Source organism: Galleria mellonella, unplaced genomic scaffold, assembly GCF_026898425.1.
Source record: "Galleria mellonella isolate WM207_F2 unplaced genomic scaffold, CSIRO_AGI_GalMel_v1 utg37, whole genome shotgun sequence".
Taxonomy (NCBI): Eukaryota; Metazoa; Arthropoda; class Insecta; order Lepidoptera; family Pyralidae; genus Galleria; species Galleria mellonella.
In genome coordinates this window covers 2,991,408-3,006,703 of record NW_026442087.1, presented here as the reverse complement: position 1 = coordinate 3,006,703, position 15,296 = coordinate 2,991,408, and positions in this window count along the sequence as shown.

The following is a 15,296-nucleotide window of genomic DNA, read 5'->3' as shown; positions in this document are numbered from 1 at the left end:
CTATAATTTATTGGGTCACTCCTATCTCCAGATTTAAAAAGCGGTATGATTTTACTAATTTTCATTATGTTAGGAAATTTACCTTCATCTATACATTTATTGAAAATAAAAGCAAGAGAGGGCGCAATAATTTCCATTATACTATCCAGTATTTTAACAGATATACCCCATAGATCCTCTGTTTGTTTATTATCAAATATTGTCGTCAAGAAAACTCGAATAAACTCAAAATTCACATATTATTTTTAATCGAATTTCAATTTTAATACAAATATATTACAATATGAAAATAGGGAACGTTTTATACGATATTCAACTAAACATATGATCTACTTAATTATACACGAGAGATTACTTCAGTTTATAAATGCATGCAACACTAGATGTGTAACTTGCACATTATCACTACTTTCATCATCATCATCACCAGAGGGAGACTTTGTACAAAAGTCGTTTGCTTGGGCACCTCTGTACCATTCGTGTTTCAACCGCAGCAGTTGTTTGCAGGGCTGTGTTACGGTTTGAAGGGTGGGATATAGCTGTGAATTTACAGGGTACAGAGGCATAACTCCTGAATTTTTAAGAATGGCAACGCACGAGGGGTATCATGGGCAAAACAGTATACTCTGTTATGTCCATGGTGCTGCTCATGTCTATAGGCAACAGTTACCTAATTTCTATCAGGTGGGCCATCAGCATGTTTGCCATTCTAAGTTGTATAAAAAAAATCAATGCTTTTGAGGATAATGATACAAAATTCTTAAATAATGATAATATTTTAATCATAATTTTTTTTATTACTATTTTAACATACTCTTCAAATCAGAATACCGCATGTAAGTAACTGAAAGATATGAAAAAAATAATATTGTATCTAAACAAATGACTTTATATAAAGATTAGATGCAGGTAAAATTAACCCTTGTTTGCATAATGGTGGAAATTTTCATCATAACATTGAATGCCCAAAAATTATATAAAAGACTAAGTTCATTTTAATTTGATCGTGTCTGGATACCTTTTTAATGTCCATTGCAGAAGAAAAAAAACATAGCTGTCAAATTTATTTCTTTAGCCATTTTTCCTTTAATTTTGAACATGAATTATATCACCTTGATTTATTTCACCAATAAAAGAAAATCATGCAAAGAAGGGTTAACGAACTTGGCATATCAAATGGATCACGTGTGTGCAAGTCGCTGAAGAACCAAAAGCCTGACACAATCAAATGTGGACTAATTGAGGGAGATGTCGCCCCTGGGCACGGCATGTTTTGTTTGGACCACTGACCGCTGTAACAATTTAGCTATTTTCTGTTCGGTTTTTCGGTTTTTTTCATCCGCCTGCTATTGCTAAAAGGAAATGTTTAAATGGAGATTATTGCGGAATTTCCTTGTTTCGGATAAAGATTATTTTGTGCGAATCTCTTAAATTTTTACGCTTGAAAAAAAATTATTTAAAAACAAAGATGGATTTAATGCGTAAGACAATACAAAAAGTACGAGGAAGTTTGAGTGGCCATTAATACGGCCATTATTTAGATGCATTTTTTTTTTATTGTAAAAAATCTGTATATATATTTATGGTATTTATAATTGATTCATGCAATTTTATAAATTATTTCCTATACATTGTTTTAAACCACTGAGATGGCGAACAAGTATACGGCCTATCTGAAAGTAAATATTTACCGTAGTCTATAAACGCCTTCAATACTAGGAACATTACGCGCGTATTGGCGAGCCTGAAGAAACCTCTTTACTTCCTTTTTAAAGATATTTATGCCAATTTTGGGCCAACACATTAGGTTCGGTTCGGCTTCCCTATATGCATGCATCTTACTTTCAATCCACTCACACTACTGTACAATACAGAATAATTTTGATTGCCAGCCTCATCGCAGTTTCTATGCAGTTCACCCACTTCGACCTTCGACTTTATACAAACAATTTTAACTCTCATTTAAATTATGTACACCTTCAAACAACGTACATAAAGTATTCTGACGAGTTCATATTATTTTAACAATGTTTAAGAACATTTAAACGTACTAAATCTTCTTTAATCTGTTACTTTGTAATTAATTAAAGTAGAGATGAACTTTGGGAAAGTGATTTATACGTTCGTTTTGATCAAATAGTAAATATTTTAATGGAAACTTCAAAAATGTTAATTAAAAAATATCTCTAATATTCGGTATATATCTGATATCAACTAGACTTGCAATTAATAAGCATTCCGTCAGTAATATTATTGTTATAAAACCCTATCTTCACATTTAGTTTCTCTCCCTTTACCTTAATTTAACCTATGATCCACAATAAAGTCTTTGTATTTGTATTTGTATTTTTCCCCTTATTCGATCTGTCATGTTTCTAGTTCACATATATAAGGGCATTAAATTTATTATTTCAAGTCAATATAATATAGTTTTTTATCTATTATCATTGTTATCTATATTTTAAAATTATATTTATCATTCGTAGTTTAAAATTAATTTGTATAATTTCTGTAATTTTCTTAAATTTATATAAGAAATTTAAATATGTAACGTACGGTAGCCTGATCTTCGTAACACATGATTTTCCTAGTGTGGAGACACTTACTGTGAACCAATACGTAATGTATATATATAAAAAAAAAAGAATGTCGCGGTCAGCAACACCTTCCTACTATTCAGCATAATCCTGTGCAGCATCAATGTAGTCTCGTGGATACTAACACCAGCTGCCCTACATAAATATAAATATAACAAGCTTTTGTAATTAGAAATAGAAACACAATTGGCACTCTAAAACAATTTTTTTTTATATATTTGAAAATGACGCTATACAGCATCTAAACTGAATTTTTTTTACAACACAGGGGGCAAACGAGCATGTGGCTCACCAGATGGTAAGTGACTACCGCCATCCATGATCATCCAAAACACCAAAAGCATTGCAGATGTGCTGCCGGCCTTTTAAAAAGAAATATGCTCTTTTCTTGAAGGTTATGATGTCGTATCGGTTCGGAAATACAAATATAAATTGTTTCAACATAAATATATCCAGTATCGATTGGTATCATATTTATATGGATTTTAAACATGTGCTATATATGTTACCTAATGTTAGCTGGTAGAGAATACCATATGGCATTAAGCTCGCCATTTGTACAAAATTTTATTGTGCAATAAACAATAAATAAGCACAAGCAATGCCGCTGGTGTTGTGGGTGATCACGGGCGGCGGTAGTCACTTACCATCAAGTGAGCCGCATGCTCGTTTGACCCCTGTGTTGTAAAAAAAATATATATAAAATTTGTTTAAGCATTTAAAAGTTGTAGTGGAACAAAAAAGTTCAAATACATACACAAACACTAAAAACATTACACTCCTTTCAGGGCAGTCGTGTAAAAAGTCCACAAGGGAGCTATCATAGCGCATGACGTATTATCAATAGGTTTATAAGCATCGGCGATATGTTTATTTCATGTGCAAATAATAATTAAATCTCGAGTTATAAGCAAACATTTTGAATGGCAATATTACGAAGTAAATTCTCAACTATCCCCAAAATTAATTAACGCTCAAAAGCCTTTAGCCGTTTCGATAGACAACAAAAAGCGATACGATATCGGACGAAAGGAGAATTAATCGATTCAGTTTCAACTCGAGTGTAAATTGAATCTGAATATTGAGGAGTGTTTCCGAGAGTCACCGTCAATACGCAGGGGGATTTTAGATATGTTTAAATGAATAATTCTTGCCCCTCGCAAATCCTATTTAATTTTAATAGGACAGTTTTAACTCTTAATGTTTGATATTTGAAAAACAAATTGTCTCCTAAATTGACAGAATAATTTCAAGTTGTTTATTTTCTTTCAAGAATGACGTAATCAGAATGGTTCCACTATACTACGAGGAACTGTGACCTTCAATATTAGGATTGATAGTGGTGTCGATTTCGTAGCACCATTTTTTTAGTTCTAAAATTAAAATTTTTATTTGATATTACAATGAAATAACTGTATGGTCCCATTCGTGTTTCAACCGTGAAGCAGTTGTGTTTGCATGGCTGTGTCTCAGTTTGAAGGGTGGGATATGGCGTGAATTTACAAGGTATAGAGGAATAACACCCGAGTCCTCAGGAATGGCAACGCATGGGGGTATTATGGGCGAAACAGTATACTCTGTTATGTGCATGGTACTGCTCATGTCTATAGGCGACGGTTACCACTTTCCATCAGGTGGGCCGTCAGCTTGTTTGCCATTCTAAGTTGTATAAAAAAAAATATAGGCAACACAACCTTTCTCATGGAAGTCGTAAGAGGTGACTAAGGAAATTTAATAGACGAGAGATTGACAGCTTTCCTCTTAAAACACCTCTAAAGTATAACTGCCACTGCCAATCTTGCCAAACATGGCAACTACTGGCAAAAACCCCAAGGAGAGGCTTACTGACAGTGGACAGTTAAAGGCTAATATGATGATAATGATTATACTGAAATAATAATTCTAAGGGCCGGTTTAAACTAAATATTAGTAGTTTAACTTTGCGTTTAATTCTCTATCCTATCTATCTATCCTATTTAAGAGCTGCGCTCTTGTCGGTGGAGCTCTTGTCACTCACTACGATTTTCAGCGAGTCTCTTCACCTCTTGATACGACACGACACCAACTCCTTCCTTGATCTGCCTGATGTAACTATGCCTCGGTCTCCCTCTCCCCCTTCTTCCTTCTATCTTACCTTCTATTATAATGTTCATAAGTTCGTCGTGTCGTATCAAGTGTTCCAACATTTTTTCCCTTCTGTCCTCAATAGTTCTAATAATTTGTCTCTTTTCATTAACCCTAAGCATTGAATTCTCTATGATTTATATAACACTACTAGCTGACCCCGTAAACGTTGTTTTACCACTTATAAAAATCGCGATTAAAATACAGGAGTTGATAAAACGATGAAAATTTAAAGTTGTATGTATTTTTCAATGCTAAATTATAATAAAATAAAAATAATTTGTCAAAAAAATAAAAAAAAAAATATGTTGGGGTGGGTCACACTTATCATTGAGGGGTATGAAAAATTGATAATGGCCGATTCTCAGACCTATCCAATATGCACACAAAATTTTATAAAAATCGGTAAAGCCGTTTCGGAGGAGTTTGGTAACAAACACCGCGACACGAGAATTTTATATATTAGATTTTTGCTAAACAATCAAATTAAAATTGTTCTTTTAAAAATAAATTTAGGTATTTTACTTCAGAATCGACCTCATTATAAAATATTACAGCAAATATCAAGTTTTGGTTCAAAAAATAATAAAAAATATTACACAATGGCATAAATCACATGATCTTAAAGTTAGAATAAATTGTATTATGAGAAACTAGATCATAACCAAGAATGCTGCATTTGGCGTTCATAACTTCATGTTACTTATGTAACATTTACATGTGTATGTAAATATTTACTTACCAGCCTTTCTAACATTTAGTACTCTTTATCTCAGATAATATATTTAAAAAAAAAAACTAACGATTTGAAGCCTAGTTCGTTCTCCATCGTATTACTTCTAAGCTGTAGCTACCGTTTTCTACTTTATTCACATTCTCCTAATTTAGTCCCATTTACAACCTTTCCACCGACTTTTGCTTTTTTTATGCGGTAATAGATTAAAAGCAGCCGATAATGTTTCTAATAAGACATGAAATTTAAGAAAGTTATGCTTCAAATAAACTATATTACAGGATATCTACTTTATAATAATTAATGAATAATTATTTTTATTATAAAATTATTTTAGTTGAGTATTAACTTAACTGATCGCTTTTAGCGATAGTCGCCAATTGTTTTCTCACTGTGATTATTTCTTGTAATTGTTTGTATTTATAATAAGTTTACTATTGAAATCTTTTGGAGGAAACAGTAAAGAGTATCTATCTATCTATTTGATATTTTCAAATTAAACAAAAGCGTTTGTAACTGTAACATTTATTATATATATTAACTGAAAATTAAAACCATTCTAAAATTACATTGAACTTAAACGCATTCTTAATATTTAATTCAGCATAGATCAACGAGATAGATAAAATTCTTCAATAAGTCCTATAATATTGGTGCAATAATTTGCCAGTGGGAGACTTTGTATAAAAGTCAATTGTTTGAGTACCTCTGTCCCATTCGTGTTTTAACCGTGAAGCAGTTGTGTTTGCATGGCTGTGTTTCGGTTTGAAGGGTGGGATATGGCGTTAATTTACTGGGTACAGAGGAATAACACCTGAGTTTTCAGGAATGGCAACGCATGGGGGTATCATGGGTGAAACAGTATACTCTGTTATGTCCGTGGTACTGCTCGTATCTATAGGCGACGGTTACCACTTTCAATCAGGTGGGCCGTCAGCTTGATTGCCATTCTAAGTTGTATAAAAAAATGTTAAATAAATAAATACACACGCAAATATATAAAAATAATGATGCAAATTCATAAAAACTAAAACTTACCACAAACAAATGTTCAACCGACATAAAATAGAAAGAGGTTCTTATTTCGGTAGTATTTGTTTTATGTTTGTTACCACATAACTTTGTGTCCAATTTGGTTAAACTATTTTTTTTTATTTGTAAGGACATGATTAGAGATTAGTCCTATAGAATTTTTATGAAAATCGATTTAGTAAATTAGTTTTTGAGTCAAAATAACTAATTTTGCCAAGATTAAAGTCGGTTTTTTGTACAATATAATTTAATTATAGCTATTGAAGTGTTTTGTTACATTTCTTTTGTAGTAAGACTTTAAAACCAAAAGGTAAAATATTGTAGCTAAAATAGATTTTTGAGGAGTTGTACAATTTTATGAATAAAGGAGATATTGTACAAAATTCACGCGATTCTTTTTACTCGTACGTATTGCAGTGGCAAACGAATAAAATAAAAGGAAACGATTGTTTTGGGTTCACTACCATCCATATGAGAGACTACACTCTTGTACAGTTTTTAATAAAATATATATTTATGGTATTCATAATTGATTCATACACTTTTATAAATTATTTCCTATACATTGTTTTAAACCACTGAGATGGCGAACAAGTATACGGCCTACCTGAAAGTAAACATTTACCATAGCCTATAAACGCCTTTAATACTAGGAACATTAATACTAGGAAATAATAATTCATTACGTGAACAAAACAGAATAATTTACAGTACCAAAGTCATAAAGACTTTTTTATATTTGATTACACATACAAGAATCAAAGGAGGTCTTTTCTATTAATTTTAATAATATAATAAAACCGTATAAAGACAAAGTATGCAAGATAGGAGATATTTAAGGAAAATCGATATGAGAGATTTTAATAAATGCAATAGAATCGAAAAGAATCATTTTTAGGATTATTATGTGTCTGTCAATCTGTATGTTTGTTCCAGCATCACGCAAAAATATTTACTTTAAATTGGGGAAAGGAAGGGGTGGCCATTCTATACCGTGGGTGTCGTAAGAAGCGACTAAGGGAACTTAATAGTCAAGGGATGGGCAATAATATCTTTCTTAAAACATCACTAAAATACTATTAGGGTTGCCAATCCGCCTGCCAAACATGGCAACTATTATTAAAACCTTATGAAGGAGGCCTATGTTCAGCAGTGGACAGTTAAAGATTGTTATGATAATATGATGACAATAACTAGAGATTTTAGAAAGAAGAGACAAAATAAATATAGAAGTTTGCTTGGTTACCTCTGTCCCATTCGTGTTTCAACCGTAAAGCAGTTGTGTTTGCATGACCGTGTTTCGGTTTGAAGGGTGGGATATACAATGGCGTGAATTTATAGGGTACAGAGGAATAAAACCTGAGTCCTCAGGAATGGCAACGCATGGGAGGTATCATGGGCGAAATAGTATACTCTGTTATGTCCATGGTACTGCTCATGTCTATAGGCGACGGTTACCACTTTCCATCAAGTGGGCCGTCAGCTTTTTTGCCATTCTAAGTTGTATAAAAATTTGCCATTCGAAGTTATAAAGGAATCACTCATAACTATTTATCACACAAAATTGTATGAAAAAATTTACCCGCTTTTCTCGAAACATTTGTATGGAGACACACTATATATATATATTCAATTCTATATACAATACCCGGACAAATATAAACAGACGTACATATGAATGCAAATGTTTGTATTGTGCACGAATCGAACCTGTTGTCGAATCGAATCGAAATGCAGAATAATTGTCAAAATTGGACAATACAATTAGTGTTTTATCAAAAGACATCATTAATTTATTCGTGACATATATTGTTGATAAATTTGGCGATTTGAATAGCCAATTTGTGAACTTGTCGCTGTAATGGATGGATATTTCAGTATAATTATTATTAAGTTACAATTTCAAAGTCTATCTATCCTATTTAAGAGCTGCGCACTTGTCGGTGGAGCTCTTGCCACTCACTACGATTTTCAGCGAGTCTCTTCACCTCTTGATACGACACGAAACCAACTCCTTCCTTGATCTGCCTGATGTAACTATGTCTCGGTCTCCCTCTCCCCCTTCTTCCTTCTTTCTTACCTTCTATTATAATATTCATAAGTTCGTCGTGTCGTATCAAGTGTCGTAACATTTTTTTCTCTTCTGACCTCAATAGTTCTTAATTTTTTCTTCATAATTTTTCTCTTTTCCTTAACCCTAAGTTTTGGGTAAAAACCAAAACTATAATATATAAGTATAAAATATTTGTATGGGCATATAATAAAAACTACTGTAGAAAACTGAATGCGACTTTCAAAGTTGTATTGCTAGATGTTGATCTTAAAATCTAATACATGTTCTATTACTTATTTTGAAAATCTATTATATAATATTATACTAGGCTAAAAATCCGGCCCGGCTTCGCATCGCTAGAACATTTTTTCGAAAATAATATAAATAGATATATGGTATGTACGTAAGTGGTTTCATTCTAAATGGTGGTGAATATTTCCTTAGTAAAACGAGAAAGGATAAGATATAGGTATCAATTATAAATTATTACAATTTCGGTTTTATTTTTATTGTACAAGTTTTATATATATATATATATATATATATATATATATATATATATATATATATATATATATATATAAAACATGATGGCCCACCTGATAGAAAGTGGTAACCGTCGCCTATAAACGTGATTAATACCATGGACATAACAGAGTATACAGTTTCGCCCATGATACCTCCCATGCGTTGCCATTTCTGAGGACTCAGGAGTTATTCCTCTGTACCCTGTAAATTCATGCCATATCCGACCCTTCAAACTAAAACACAGCCATGCAAACATAACTGCTATGCAGTTGAAACACGTATAGCACATAGGTACCCAAGCAAACGACTTTTGTACAAAGTCTCCCTCTGGTAAAAAGTTTTAAAAAATGAGTTAATTTCTAGTAATAAATATTACAAAAATAAATTATATTTAAAGCTTATAGTTTGAGCTGCTGTTGATCTTTAAGGTGGCAGGTGAGTATTGTTGGTTTAGGCACGACGCCAGGGTCAATGGCGGCGTAATACGACGAATGAAAGCAATACGAAAGTTCCAGTGATCCTACAGATTTAATATTCGTGAGGCGCGTAAACTCCTCAGGATTTGCATTAACTATTCAACCAACTTCTGGCACCCTCCAGATTATACTGCGATGACCTTTTGAATTTAATTTTTAAGCTCACCCTTTGATAATGTCAGATTTATCACTTTACACTGTGGCATTGCTATTTCGCCCTCTACCCTTTAAGATTATGGGTAAATACAAAAGGATTATTTTTAAGATAAGGTTTTTTTGCATTTTCAGTATCTCTCAAGGGTTGGATGTGAAGAAACTGCGTGGTTGTGTTTCGGTTTAAAAAGTGGAATATAGCAATGAAGTTACGAAGTTATGTTAGGTACGAAGGCATAATACCTTAGTCTTGCTTGCTTTGGTACCTCTGTCCCATTCGTATTTCAACCGTGAAGCATTTGTGTTTGCATGGCTATGTTACGGTTTGAAGGGTGGGATATGGCGTGAATTTACTGGGTACAGAGGAATAACACCTGAGTCCTCAGGAATGGCAACGCATGGGAGGTATTATGGGCGAAACAGTATACTCTGTTATGTCCATGTTACTGCCCATGTCTATAGGCGACAGTTACCACTTTCAATCAAGTGGGTCGTCAGCTTGTTTGCCTTTTTAAGTTGTACAAAAAATAAATACTAATAATAAATGTACTTTTAATATAGAATTTATATCCTCATAAATACGAAATATTAAAATATCCAAGAACTAACGTAGAAAGCTATGAAATTTGATAATCAGTTTAATTCATATTAAAAATTTCTAAACAGGAAAATATTTAGAAAATCAATTAAATCAGGTATCCTTATTAATATTATAAACGTGGAAGTAACTTTGTTTATCAACCGACTTCAAAAAAAAGAAGGAGATTCTCGATTCGGTTGTTTTTTTTAAACGGTTTTATTTAGCTCGACCTGTACGGTATTTATTTATTTGGGTCAAAATTAGAAATTGGAATTTAAGCAACTTCCCGTTGTCAGATTGATCTGAAATTTGGTACACACATTTAATTTAGATGACAATACAATATAATAAAATCAATAACATTATAAATCTAAGATGGCCGCCGATACAAAATGGCGGATTACATATTTTTCCTTAACCCCCGCAATATGGGTATCAAATGAAAGGGCTACAATAGTAAAACACGATGATTATGTCAAAATTTAAAATTCAAGATGGACGCCGTTCCAATATGGCGGACTAGGTACATATTTTTCCACAACCACCACAATATGGGTATCAAATAATAGGACTACACTGAGACACCCAGACACTAGACACTCGGACACTAGACACTCAGACGCTAGACCCTCAGACACTAGACACTCAGACACCCAGACCCTAGACACACAGACACTCGACACTCGACACTCGACACTCAGACACTAAACACCAGACACTAGACACTCAGACACTCGACACTCAGACACTAGACACTAGACACTAGACACTCGACACTCGACACTCGACACTCGACACTAGACACTCGACACTCGACACTCGACACTCGACACTCGATACTCAGACACTCAGACACTAGACACTCAGACACGCGACACTAGACACTCAGACGCTCAGACACTCAGACACCCAGACGTTAGACAATCAGACACTAGACACTCGACAGTCGACACTCGACACTTGACACTCGACACTTGACACTCGACACTCGACACTTAGACACTAGACACTCAGACACCCAGACACTAGACACTCAGACACTAGACACTCGGATACAAGACACTCAGACACTAGACTCTCAGACACTTGACACTCAGACACCCAGACACTAGACACACTCAGACACTAGACACTTGAAACTCGACACTCGACACTCGACACTCGACACTTGACACTCGACACTCGACACTCGACACTCGACACTCAACACTCAACACTCGACACTCAGACACTCAGACACTAGACACTCAGACACTCGACATTAGACACTCAGACACTCAGACACTCAGACACTCAGACACTCAGACACTCAGACACTCAGACACTAGACACTCAGACACTAGACAATCAGACACCCAGACACTAGACATACAGACACTAGATACTCGGATACAAGACACTCAGACACTAGACTCTCAGACACCCAGACACAAGACACTCAGACACTAGACACACATCTCACCAGATGGATGGTGATGATGTGGTCTTAGACGAAGCTTGTGGACCCGAGAATAGCCTATTCACAATTGCTTTAAATTAGTTGTGATTATTTTTTTTAAACGGTTTTATTATTAAACGGTTTTATTTAGCTCGACCTGTACGGTATTTATTTATTTGGGTCAAAATTAGAAATTGGAATTTAAGCACCTTCCCGTTGTCAGATTGATCTGAAATTTGGTACTCACATTTAATTTAGATGACAATACAATATAATAAGATCAATAACATTATAAATCTAAGATGGCTGCCGATACAAAATGGCGGATTACATATTTTTCCTTAACCCCCGCAATATGGGTATCAAATGAAAGGGCTACACTAGTAAAACACGATGATTATGTCAAAATTTAAAATTCAAGATGGACGCCGTTCCAATATGGCGGACTAGGTACATATTTTTCCACAACCACCACAATAGGGGTATCAAATAATAGGACTACACTGCAAAATACTGTCATTATGTCAAAATTTCAAATTCAAGATGGACGTTGTTACAAAATGGCGTATTAGGTGGGGGCATGATTAGTCGTATCGAGAACAGTTGCGTCTAAGATTGTGTGACGTTAGAGGGGCAAATAAAGAAAAATAGGTAATTAGATACCTCGTTACTAAGCGGTAGTTATACCACCCAAGTTAAGGTAATAGGTTAAAACGTGCCGAGGACTGTATGGCATTAGGGTGGATAAAAATGTAATGTCGTAAGCGCTTCCCCTTCAAGATTGGGCGCATCGTGTTGTATATTAAGCCTTGCCCCTTTACTGGACTGCGGGGGGGGGGGTCGACCGTCAAAATGCCCCTTAATCGTGGGAACAACATGGTAACAATAAACAAAAAATACCAACAAATATAAATAAGACTGGAGGCTTACCATCAGTACTTGAAATATTTGTAGGTGCAAAAGTAATGTTGCGGTCCAACATTGACGTTACAAAAGGATTGGTAAATGACGCTATAGGCCACATTACAGAATTTTTTTGGCCTCAGTTCCGTCGAACCCAAATACGTACGAAACAGATATATCATCAGTTTTAATTGACTTTGGCACAGACGGCATGCACGTTGTTTACCCTAAAGCCATACAGTTTCCAGCAAAATTCAATTATGGTACGGCTAAAAGAAGGATGTTGCCCTTAGTTTTGTCATGAGCATTCACCGTCCATAAAATGCAGGGCAGCACCGTCGACCATGCAGTAGTATATTTGGGCTCAAAATGGTTTGAGGAAGGACAAGCATACGTGGCTCTAAGTCGAGTCAAGTCTCTGGAAGGGCTATGTATTGAGGAATTAGATTGTACTAAATTATCAGGTAAGAAACCATGTAATAATGATGCACTGAATGAATTAAATAGAATGAGGAATATTCGGTAAACAATTTCACTAAATACTAAAAACAAGAAAATAAAAATCGGTAAAAAAACTTTTAAGTTAAACGGTTTTATTTTATGTGCACTGAAAACTACAAAATAAATAAATAGTTACTTACCTATCAACCTACGTAGGTGATCTCGGTCATTAATATCTCTGATGGTAGTGGTTGTCATAACATGAACCATGTCAGCGGCCGAAAGGCAGTTCATGAGAGAACACTAACACCAGGGTTTGCTTGGTAGGTAAACTAAGCAGCCCACACTATAACAAGTAGGTATTTTGACCTTCTAGTTCAGAAATATTTTAGTACTAGGCAGAATAGCTTTTAGGCATATTAGACTAAAATAAAAACGTGGGGCCCCTCTGAAATCATACCTATAGCAGAGCATATCTTATACTTTGGTAGATCATGAGCTCGGCGTTAGCTGGTGAAGCCGTAACGGCTGGTTATTGATGGTCAAAACCTCCAGTTACGATTATAGTAAGTCGATTCAGCGGACCCTGGACTCCGGAGTTATGAGGTTTCGGATGCGACCGGGATAAACCGCTAGGATGATGATGATGACGATTATAATAAGTCAATGCAATCCACACTTAGTATAGTAGAAAATAATACAGAAATAGTTAATGGGCCCACTAACTAGTCTAGTGTGAGACGATTTTGCTACTAAATGCAGTGAAGAGCTCATAACCCGAGTGTTCATGGACGAAAGCATCTCTGAAACCGCGTTGTACGCGACCATCTAGACTTTATTATTACATGCATACACGTCTAGTGTGAGACAGTTCTGCTACTAGATGAAGTGAAGATCTCAAAATTATTCACGAAAGCAGGTAATGAGGGGTCATATTTTATAGCAAAATATCACTGAGATTTAGTCACTCTTGGTGAATGGTAGATAGAATTGATTACGAACTTAAAGTTCATGCAGAAATTACAATTTGATCTTACTTCTAGCAAAAAAATTACATGCAAAGTCACCCCTCTGCGATATGTATTTACACCTACATCCGCGGTGTGAGCTAACGTTCCAAATTTGAAAGTCACGCGTGCAAAATGAATGGGTACCATCATAAATTAGCTCCAATATAACAGGGCACTATCACCCGTACATGCATTAAATGGCTCTTTAAAATCCACGGAAAATACCATATATAAAGGTAAATGGCACGTTTTCCAGTCCCTTTTTAGGGTAGGTACAAGTAGCTCACGTGCGGATTGCGTACATTAAATCCGAAGCGCCATTCACACCTCGAAGCGCAACTAAAATGGAAGCTTAAATATATGACACCCTTAACGTGTTGCCAACATTGTTTGTGGGTGGCTGTTTATGTCGGTGATTAAGTGGGATTTGTTATGATTTCTATGTCACTTCTCACGGTTATTTATCTTGGATTTTTACGCACCTTTTTTGTTGTGTATTACTTTTTTTTTTATAAGATATTTCTAAAATAAAATATTCTTAATTCTCATATTTTTTTGCGTGTATATTATTTATTAATTTAGCACTTTCATTATCATCCTCATCATTTCAGTCATTATCCGTCCACTGCTGGACATAAGCCTCCCCCATAGACTGCCATAAAGAACGGTTCTGAGCCACCTGCATCGACTGACTCCTTGCAATGCATTTCAGGTCGTCACTTCATGTAGTGGGAGGTCGTCCTACACTGCGTTTGCCCGTACACGGTCGCCACTCAAGAACCTTTATTCTATGTGACCATTCCATTTAACACTTTATTGCACCAATATTACAGGAATTCTTGAAGAATTTTCATGTCATCTCGCTAACTCTGAATTATTATTGCTAATTAAAAATTATTTATTACCTCAAAGGTTGTCTGGAAGAGATTACTTAGCGATAAGGTCGCCTTTTGTATCATTTTTCAATAAAATTAACTGTATTTACGATTAAAAAAAGTTGTTTGTTGTTGTTTTTTTTTTTTTTTTTTAAAAAAAAAAAAAAAAAAAAAAAAAAAAAAAAAAACATTTGAATAGTAAACACGTATTTTACAGCTCTGCGAATTTAAATTGAGTAACTTGTTTTAAATTCAAGAAAACCACTATACGTTAAAAAAAAAACTCATCTGTGCTGTTTCCTTATAACCTTAAACAATCATCGAGTTTTTAGCAAGAAATTTGTATATTTTAG